The sequence below is a fragment of the Bufo gargarizans genome, chromosome 3, assembly GCF_014858855.1.
Source record: "Bufo gargarizans isolate SCDJY-AF-19 chromosome 3, ASM1485885v1, whole genome shotgun sequence".
Lineage (NCBI taxonomy): Eukaryota > Metazoa > Chordata > Amphibia > Anura > Bufonidae > Bufo > Bufo gargarizans.
The window spans coordinates 93896408-93905786 of record NC_058082.1 but is presented as its reverse complement, the minus strand read 5'-3'; the positions used below and the strand labels follow the sequence as shown (position 1 = coordinate 93905786).

The window sequence follows — 9379 nt, the reverse complement described above, 5'->3', positions numbered from 1 at the left end:
GCCCTGCCTCTGTTGGAGCTGCAGTGTGTTCCCCTTGTCTCCCCTCCTCGGTTGGCCAAGGAACTACGTACTCTGCCGCCAGCGTTGTCAGCTGGAAATTTTTGGAGCAATTTTTCCACAAGGATCTTCTGGTATTGCACCAGAGGAATGAGAGATGAGAAGTTCTCTTTGTCGTGGGGTCGAGAAGGGTGGACAGCCAGTAATCGTGTTGGCCAAAATGTGTATAACGCGAGGGTCACGGGAAAGGCAGCATACGCTGATAATAGCGACATTGATTTCTAAAAGTTGAGTAAAACCTCACAGAGGTGAGACATACATGTCGCTTGTGTAGAGCGGAAGCTGACTGGAAAGGCGACGACCATGTTGCAGCTGGTATTCCACTACTGCCCTCTGCTGCTCACAAAGCCTGGCCAACATGTGGGACGTGGAGTTCAGCACGTGCTCACATCGCACAACAGTCGGTGAGCTGGCAATTGTAAGCGCTGCTGCAGCGTTGCCAGACCGGCGGAAGCTGTAGATGACTTTCGGAAATGGGCACACACGCGGCGCACCTTCACCAGTAGCTCAGTCAAATTGGGGTAGGTTTTGAGAAACCGCTGAACCACTAAGTTAGGCATGGTATGTCGGCTAGGCATGGGATATGTGTGAGCTTGCCGTGCCTCAAAGCTGCCACCAAGATACGGCCATTATCAGACACAACCATGCCTGCTTGTAGGTTGAGTGGTGAGAGCCACAGCTCAGTCTGGTCCCTTATCCCCTGCCACAGCTCTGCTGCGGTGTGCTGTTTGTCACCTAAGCAAATTAGTTTCAGCCGGCCTGTTGCCGCTTCCCCACTGCAGTGCTACACTGCTTCCAGCTACTGACTGGTGGCTGACTGGTGCTGCAAGATGAGAATTCAGAGGCGGAGGAGGAGAAGGAGAAGGGGGGGGGGGGGTGGTTGCAGCCACTAATGTAGGTGGTGGCGGAAATCCTGATGGAAGTAGGGCCGCAATCCTTGGCGTCGGTAGGACCTGTGCCATCCCAGGGTACGACTCGATCCCAACCCCCACAATGTTCACCCAGTGTGCCGTCAGGGAAATGGTGCGATTAGAAAGTACAATTTGTCCTGCAAAAAATAAGCCCTCACAAGGCTATGTAAATAGAAAAAAATAGGATTATGGGAAGGCGAGGAGTGAAAAATGAAAATGCAAACCTGGAAAATCCCAGGGTCCTTAAGGGGTTAAATAGAATTTGCATAATAATTTGGAACAGGGTATATATGCACGCCACACTTTCCAGATTTTTATGTATTCAAAATTTAGAAAACCATGTATCATTTTCTTTTCACGTCACACATACTCCCAATAAAATACATTTAACGGCCATGTACACCTTTGGAGGCAATTTTTTTAATGATTGCATTTAACTTATTTTTGGCTAAAATTTATATTTTCAGTTGGCCTTCATTAAAACTATTGATACATTCTGTCACAAAGGATTGTTTTTTTCTAAAGCCTCATTCATACATCAGTGTTTCACGGACATGCTCTACGTTTTCTCCACGGACAGCACACGTCCACATTCATAAGTGTGTATTCAGACATCAGTGTTTTAGCACGGTCCGTGGGTCAGTGTTTTTAGCGCGGATGCATGCTCTGTTTGTTTGTGTTTTCACGGATCCAGCATGCCCATTATAGTTTATGGGTCAGTAAAAACACAAATGCCCTCCGTATTTCACTGGGAGCCTCGCCAGCGGTTAGGGTAGGGAAAAAGCACTGGCCCGTACGTAATTTTTCCCTTCCCTAACCGCTAGTGAGGCTCCCCGGCGCATGCGCAGTGTCGACCGGTGTCCAGCTGAGAACATCCATCCGATCACCGCGCCTGTGCACTGGCCCATCATTTTTCCCAACCCTAACCGCTGGCGAGGCTTCACTCTGCTGTGAAATTTCCCTACCCTGTCGTTGTGCACCTGCGAGGCGCGGCACACCTCCTCACGTCATGTCCGGTGTGACCGGAAGTGACGAGGGTAGGGAAATCTCACGAGGTAGGGAAGTATGAGGTTACACCGGCACAAAGTGAAAGTACGGTCACACAGTTAGAGGGGTTATCTAACCTCTAAAATGCCTCCCATACGCCAGGGACCCTCACGGAGGTTGCACTTACCTGGTTCCCCGACACCCACGTAGTTTCTGACGCCCGCACAGGCGGCCGCTGCATCTCCCCGTCGCGCGGATGAAAATATCCGTTGTTGGGTGATCGGGGGTGACGCTAGGGAGGCTCGTTCCCGTCGCAGTCTGCTATTGGCTGCCCCCCCTGAGGCTGGATGTTTTCATCCACATGACGGGAGATGCAGCGGCGGCCGACGCGTCAGAAGCAAGGCTCAGGACCACGCTGCTGGAGCCCGGACAGGTATCTTTATTACACTTTAAAAAAAAATAAAAATTCTCAGCAAAAATTCTAAAATATGTTCGACATAAAAACGTGATTTAAAGGGGTATTCTCATCTGAGACAATGTTGAATATCTCTAGGATATGTCCCCATTGTCTGATAGGCGCTGGGAAAGTGGTGGCGGCTGGAGGACTCCGGTCCGGCCACCACCAAACGCTCTCCTCATAGAAGCTTGCGCGGCCACCACTCCCATTTACTACTATGGAGCCGATGGAAATAGCTGAGCCAGGAATAAATGGAGGGCAGCCGCGCATGCGCAGTGCCCCCCCCAGGACTTTGCTGGCTGCCTTTATGAGATAGGGTCCCAGCGGTGGGACCCGCACCTATCAGACAATGGGGGCATATCCTAGCCATTGTCTGTGATGGGATTGCCCATTTAAACAATAGGTATTTTTTCTGATGACTGCACACATCACTGCAGGGGAAATGAATATGTGACGTGATATGGTCAATAGCAGTTCCTCTCTGGGGGTCTCCTGGGTTGTAGACCCCGCTCTATATCGTCTATATGGATTAATAGGGCACGTGGACTGGGTGAACTCTAAATGAAAGTGCGGCCTCATGAATAATAGAGACTGTGAGTTAAGTTACCTCTAGAAACGTGATCCTCATGCAGATCCCGTGGTCACCAGGACCCGCCAGGGCACAATGTGCTGGAGCCTGGCATATGTAATACACCGCGCTGCTGTCCGCTTCCACAGAACTGACCGCAGGTCGCTTAGCAGCTAGGGCCCTATGACCTCCAAACGCAGGGGCCGCGCTACATGGAGCCTGGTAAGTCAGCTGCAGAGACGACTACAAGAAATGTGTTTAGGTCATAGTAACGTCTGTTAGCGATGATCTGGCGGTGTAATACTGCCGCTGATTAGCCGATGAGCGAGCAAACGTTCATTCATCGGAATCTTTTAGCAGGTTTAAGGCTACTTTCACACTAGCGTTTTAGTTTACTACCGGTATTGAGATCCGTCATAAAACGCTTCAGTTTTGTCCCCATTCATTGTCAAAATGCATTCCGTTCCGTTTAGTTGCGTTCCCATACCGGAGAGCAAAGCGCAACATGTTGTAGTTTGCTTTCCATCCTGGGATGGAAGTCAATGGGGACGGATCTGTTTTCTCTGACACAATAGAAAATGGATCCGTCCCCCATTGACTTTCAATGGAGTTTATGACGGATCCGTCTTGGCTATGTTACAGATAATACAACCGGATCCGTTCATAACGGAGGCAGACAGTTGTATTATCGGTAACGGAAGCGTTTTTGCTGAAACCTGCCGGATCCAACAAAAACGCTAGTGTGAAAGTAGCCTACAAATGATCCTTTGCCAGCGGCAGATTGTGCTGTGTAATCATGATGTGCTGTAAGGGGACGAGCGATGGTAGTAACGATCACCCCTCCCCATACTGTGGAGGAGATCGCTGCATGTAATAGCAGCGGTCTCCTCCACTGACGAGCAGGCGATAGCAGGGAGGGAATGCTTCATTCCCAACAATTGCCTGTGTGATCTGCCCGTCTAATATAAGCCTTAGGCCGAGTTCACACGTGACCCGTGCTGCGGGCTGCAATGCACGATCGCCGGCCGAAGTGAATGGGTCCGCATCCGTGATGCGGAATGTACACGGAACTGTGGCCGTGTATTGCGGCCCGCAATACGGCCACAGATCACACACATTCGTGTGAACTAAGCCTTAGGATGCGCCTCTGCAGTAGTGAGTAGGCATTGGGGGGGAGACACTTTTTGCAAAAGCCGCCCAAAAGTCACATCTCCACGCCAAGCAATCCCTGGTGTACTTTCATACCTATAGGTCTAAACCACCGTCGCACTCACTCTAAATATATTATTAAGGGGGCGCCAAAGATAGACTTAAAAATTGCACAAAACAACTGCAAATTATAGATGTCCCCATGTGTGTTTAAAGTGTGACACAAGGAGAGAAACCGTAACCTGATGCCTGTGCATGATGAGTGTCAGTGTGCCGGGAGCAGGGAGAGACCGCTACCTGGAGAGACGTCAGGGGACACTTTGTGATGTGTGTCATGGGGGTCACAAGCAGGCCCGTCTTTAATTTTGATTGGACGCTGGCAAGATTTAACTTGGGCCCCCTGGATCCCGCCTTCCCACACCCTAGCAGGCAATCACGCCCTCCACCACAACACACACAAAAATCCACACTCCTGGTAGAGCAGTAAGCCCTAATAATGATAGTGGCCGCCAGGTGTTCCTTGGCAGTAATGTAAATACTGCCTTTTTTTCTGAAAAGGCAGTGTTCCGTATTTTTCTCCCTATAAGGCCTCTTGCACACGACCGTTGTGTGCATCCGTGGCCGTTGTGCCGTTTTTTTTCACGGACCCAGTGACTTTCAATGGGTCCGTGGAAAAATCGGAAAATGCACCGTTTGGCAGCCGCATCCGTGATCCGTGTTTCCTGGCCGTGAAAAAAATATGACCTGTCCTATTTTTTTCACGGCCAACGGTTCACGGAACCATTCAAGTCAATGGGTCCGTGAAAAATCACGGATGCACACAAGATTGTCATCCGTGTCCGTGATCCGTGTCCGTTTTTTCCTATCATTTCAATGGCAAACTTGACTTAGATTTTTTTTCATTTTTCATGTCCGTGGATCCTCCAAAAAACAAGGAAGACCCACGGACGAAAAAACGGTCACGGATCACGGACCTACGGACCCCGTTTTTGCGGACCTTAAAAAAAAACGGTTGTGTGCATGAGGCCTAAAAAAAATGGATGACATCCGTGTGACGATCCATCGTAACAATGCCAGTCCTTGTCCGCAAAATGGACAATAGGACATGTTCTATTTTTTTGTGGAACGGACTTGCGGACATACGGACACGGAACGCACACGGTGTGCTGTCCACATGTCCGAATAGTGTCTGGTTTGCGGACAAGTCAGGGACCAGTGCGGATGTGTACAGACCACATCGGTATTTTGTGGGTCCCTATTTGTGGTCCCCGGAGACTTGTGAGAGAAACCCAGCATTAACCCTATCGTATCACATACACCGGGATGCGCCGCCGACATCAGCGGCACTGCTCAGGCACTAAGGTGAGCAGGTGGGCGTGGCCTGAGACAATCCCCCGCTCTGATTGGCCGCGGGTGTCGGGGACGCGCCTGTTCTCGGTGGCAGAGGCGCGCGGCCGTGCAGTGGAGCAGCCGCGTCTGGTGAGTGACAGCCGCCTGATGATGGGACCCTGAGACCCGGAGCCGCTCCCGACACCGGTCACATACAGGTGAGAGCCCCCGACCCCAGCCCTGCCAGCCGAGGCAGAGTGACGGGCATTGCTGGGCTTCCTATGGGCATGATGTTATTGATGGGCTCGGAGCACACATGCTGCATACCAAATAGAGGAGCAGAATGCAGCGAGGGCCAGCCCGGGGGCGGAGGGGTTAACCCAGGGACGGTCCAACAGCCAAGAACCGTACTCTACAGGGTTAATGGTCAGTAATTATATTATAGGGGCTGTGCAGTATGTACTGCTATTATCTGTCTATCATATTCCATCTCTCCCATATCTGTCTAATATCTATCTATCCCATATCTGTCTATCTATCTCATATCTCTCTCTCTCTCTCTCTCTCTCTCTCTCTCTCTCTCTCTCTCTCTCTCTCTCTCTCTCTCTCTCTCTCTCTCTCTCTCTCCCTCTCTCCCTCTCTCTCCCATATCTGTCTAATATCTATTTATCATCTATCTATCTATGTCATATCTATCTATCCCATATCTGTCTAATATCTATTTATCATCTATCTATCTATCTATCCGTCTATTATCTACCCTCCCTCTCACCGTGTTATATACAGATGTCCCCCTGTGGTGTTGTGTTGAGGCGACACAATAGGTGCTGTTCTTTTGGCAGGGGTGGGGGCGGTATAGGATTCATGGCTTGTTGTGGCGGGGGGGGGGGGCAGGTGTCAGTGTTGTCAGGCTGTTATTTAAGGCTGCCTGTTTCGGGGTCGGTCTTCACCGTCATCTTCAGAATATCACATGACACTAAACCTGTCCCCATGTAGAGACCTGTCCTGCTGTTCATATAGATGGCAGATCACAGCTGCCGGGGAATGTTGAAGCTTCTTGTTAGGTTCCTTGATGAAACGTTGCAGTGATAAGTCTGATACCCTACAGCGCCTAATACTTGACGGGTAGAGGGAGGGTGGTAGGGGTTCTGGATGCCAGGGGGCGGCACCGATCAGCTGGATGCCAGGGGGCGGCACCGATCAGCTGGATGCCAGGGGGCGGCACCGATCAGCTGGATGCCAGGGGGCGGCACCGATCAGCTGGATGAAATGACGGCTCTAGAGCATTTATTCTTATGACCCTATGCTGTGCCATTCCTCTGTTCTTCCTTCTAGAAGTTTATGGATAAATTGCCAACTAGGTTACCAGTTGGGGGTGTGTCCCTGCACTGGCAGCACTGATTGGATAGTGTCAGATAATCCATAAACGTCTAGCAGGATTAATAGAAGAATGGCGCCTCATAGAGTCATCAGAACAGATGCTCCAGAATTCTTATTACACGGGGAATACAGGTCGTTACTAAAACAGACGTATCAGGAGAGGCGACAGCTACATCACTGTGATAATATCTGTCTGACAGGCGGTAAGAAGCGGCTCCGGTCATCGCTGGGACGCCCATCTATTTGTAACGCAGACAAATCCTTTAAAAATTATACAATTTACCCTATTTTAGAGCTGATGCTACCAGGCTGTGCCCACCTGCCCCGAAATGTGAATCTACCTGTCAGTGCCAGGGGCTCTCAGTTTCTTGTGGCATCTATCAATAGGGGGCAATACTGTTCACTCCTATAGTGTAGCTGGTGATTGCCAAGAGTGCAACGCCCCGTCGCCTGTGTCTCGTCTATAGCCCTGATGGATTCAGGCTGTTACTTCTACAGAACATGAATTAAAGGGGTCCTCTCACTTCAGCAAATAGCATTTATCATGTAGAGGAAGTTAATACAATCCACTTACTAATGTATTGTGATTGTTCATATTACCTCCTTTGCTGGCTGGATTTATTTTTCCATCACTTTATACACTGCTTGTTTCCATGGTTACGACCGCCCTGCAGTCCATCAACAGTGGCCGTGCTTGTACACTAAAGAAAAAACCACTAGCTTATGTGCTCTCCTATAGTCCCTGTCACCTATGCTTTTTCATATTTTTTTTTTTTGCAAGCACAATAACCGTTTATGGATTGCAGGGCGGTCGTAACCATGGAAACGAGCAGTGTATAATGTGATGGAAAAATGAATCCAGCCAGCAAAGGAAGCAAAATGGATAAAAACAATACATTAGTAAGTGCCTTGTATTAACTTTCTTTACATGATAAATGCTATTTGCGGAAGTGAGACAAACCCTTTAAGGAGTTTTTAAAATGCATCTGTCAGCAGTTCTGTACCTATGACACTGGATGACCTGTTACATGTGCACTTGGCAGCTGAAGGCATCTGTGTTGGTCCCATGTTCATATGTGCTCACATTACTGAGAAAAATAGTGTTTTAGTATATGCAAGTTACCGTTACACCTAGAGGCTCTGCTCTCTCTGCAACTGCTGCGCCCTCTCTGATTCTCAGGACCAGAGACAGTGAAAATGTCATCATATCTGACCCTCACAGTGCAGAGGATGCGTCAGTTGCAGAGAGAGAGCTGAGCCTCTAGGTGTAATGGTAACGCCCCCGTTGCTCCTAGAGGCTCATTTGCATATAGTAAAAGTTCATTTTTCTCAGCGATGCGGGCACATAGAAACATGGGACAAAATACCCCATTAGGGAATTCCGTTTAAAAACAAAAAGAAACCACTTACCTGTTCAGTGTCCCGCTGCCAGCGCCACTGAGGCTCAGCGGTCACGTGCGGTTTATGCAAATGTAAGGGTGAGGCCGTTGGTTGGCCGTCAGCACTCAAGTGAGTGTACAGATCACATGATCACTACCGGATCGGTGGGGACCAGAAACAGCAGGGATGCAACACTGTAGTAACCAGGTCAGTCCACTGCATGACGGACGGACGGACGGAGCTGTGTAGTTCAAAGGTCATAGCTACTGTACAGCAGATGATCCATGAAGATGCTGAGCCCCTGCCCATCAGATAGTGAGGGCCTGAGGGGACAACCAGTTTGAGCTTACCCTAATGCATGGGTCGTTCATTCCGAGGATTGGAAAGGTTGACCTCCACTGGAGGCCATCATTTTCTATGGGGAAAGAACCCCTTTAACCCTTTTTCACATTAGACCCTGTTACTTTTTGGATAGGGTCTCATATTGGTGTAGGTATGCATCTCTGAGGCTTTGTAATACAATATACTGTATGTCTTTCCGTTGGTATTCTCTGCTGCTTGGGGTAATATTTGGGAGAGGGGCTTTTTAGGCTGGGGCTCCATGGCGGCTTTGGCTGTGAGAAGCATAGTACAGTGTAGCAGTGCAGCCTCACAACATCATGGAAATGATTGGGGTACAGGGCAAGTCACCACAACCCCAGGATCACAAACCTCCATATTATATATTATTGTATTTTAGATATATATTTTATTCTACATTAAAGTGAAATATATATAATAAAGCATGCAAAGCTGATTAAAAGGTTATACCCATCTAAGACATTGATGGCATCTCGCTAGGACATGCCATCAATGTCCGCTAGGTGCTGGTCCTACCTCTGTGATCCACTCTTATCTCCTGAACAGGGCCCCCGAAATGAAGCAGAGTGCATCGCGCTTATGCGACGTTCTCTTCATTCATTTCATTGGGAGTTCCAAAAATAACAGAGCAAGCACACTCAGCTATTTTCAGAAGTCCCATGGCAGTGAATGGAGCGCACCTGCGCATGCATGGCCACCTCTCCATTCACTGCCATGGGACTGCTGGAAATAGCTGAACCAATGCTCGACTGTTTTCGAAGCTTCTATAGCGGTGAACGGAGGATGGCCGCGCATGCGCTG

At 49.2% G+C, this 9379-nt stretch overlaps 1 protein-coding gene across 2 annotated transcripts in view; it reads left to right on the top strand.

The window, feature by feature from the left end:
• Positions 1-5576: 5576 nt before the first annotated feature.
• ELMOD1 (ELMO domain containing 1) overlaps positions 5577-9379 on the top strand; it is a 131183-nt gene continuing 127380 nt past the window's right edge. For both annotated transcript variants that reach the window (XM_044285989.1, XM_044285988.1), the window contains exon 1: positions 5577-5676. The gene's annotated coding sequence lies outside the window, so the exon portion shown is untranslated. The remainder of the gene's footprint in view (positions 5677-9379) is intronic.